The sequence below is a fragment of the Galeopterus variegatus genome, unplaced genomic scaffold, assembly GCF_000696425.1.
Source record: "Galeopterus variegatus unplaced genomic scaffold, G_variegatus-3.0.2 Scaffold60365, whole genome shotgun sequence".
Classification (NCBI taxonomy): Eukaryota; Metazoa; Chordata; class Mammalia; order Dermoptera; family Cynocephalidae; genus Galeopterus; species Galeopterus variegatus.
In genome coordinates, this window is record NW_007786476.1 from 1 (window position 1) to 434 (window position 434).

At 50.9% G+C, this 434-nt stretch overlaps 1 pseudogene across 1 annotated transcript; it reads left to right on the forward strand.

Annotated features, from left to right (window-relative positions):
* Nucleotides 1-4: 4 nt before the first annotated feature.
* On the forward strand, nucleotides 5-427 carry LOC103584480 (annotated as a pseudogene). The gene has a single exon (XR_549980.1). The product of XR_549980.1 is annotated as a keratin, type I cytoskeletal 18 pseudogene (transcript).
* The last annotated feature ends 7 nt before the right edge of the window (nucleotides 428-434 follow it).

Genomic DNA, 434 nt, shown 5'->3' on the forward strand with positions numbered 1-434 from the left:
CTCCTACCTGGACAGAGTAAGGAGCCTGGAGAGTGAAAATCGGAAGCTGGATAGCAAAATCCGGGAACACCTGGAGAAGAAGGGGACCCAGGTCAGAAACTGGGGGAATTACTTCAAGACCATCGAGGACCTGAGGGCTCAGATCTTTGCAAATTCCGTGGACAATGCCCAAATCGTTCTGCAGATTGATAATGCCCGTATCGCTGCTGATGACTTTAAAGTCAAGTATGAGACAGAGCAGGCCATGCGCCAGTCTGTGGAGAGCGACATCCATGGGCTCCACAAGGTCATTGATGACACCAATGTCACCCGGCTTCAGCTAGAGACAGAGGTTGAGGCTCTCAAGGAGGAGCTGCTCTTCATGAAGAAGAAACATGAAGAGGAAGTAAAAGGCCTACAAGCCCAGATTGCCAACTCTGGGTTGACCGTGGAAG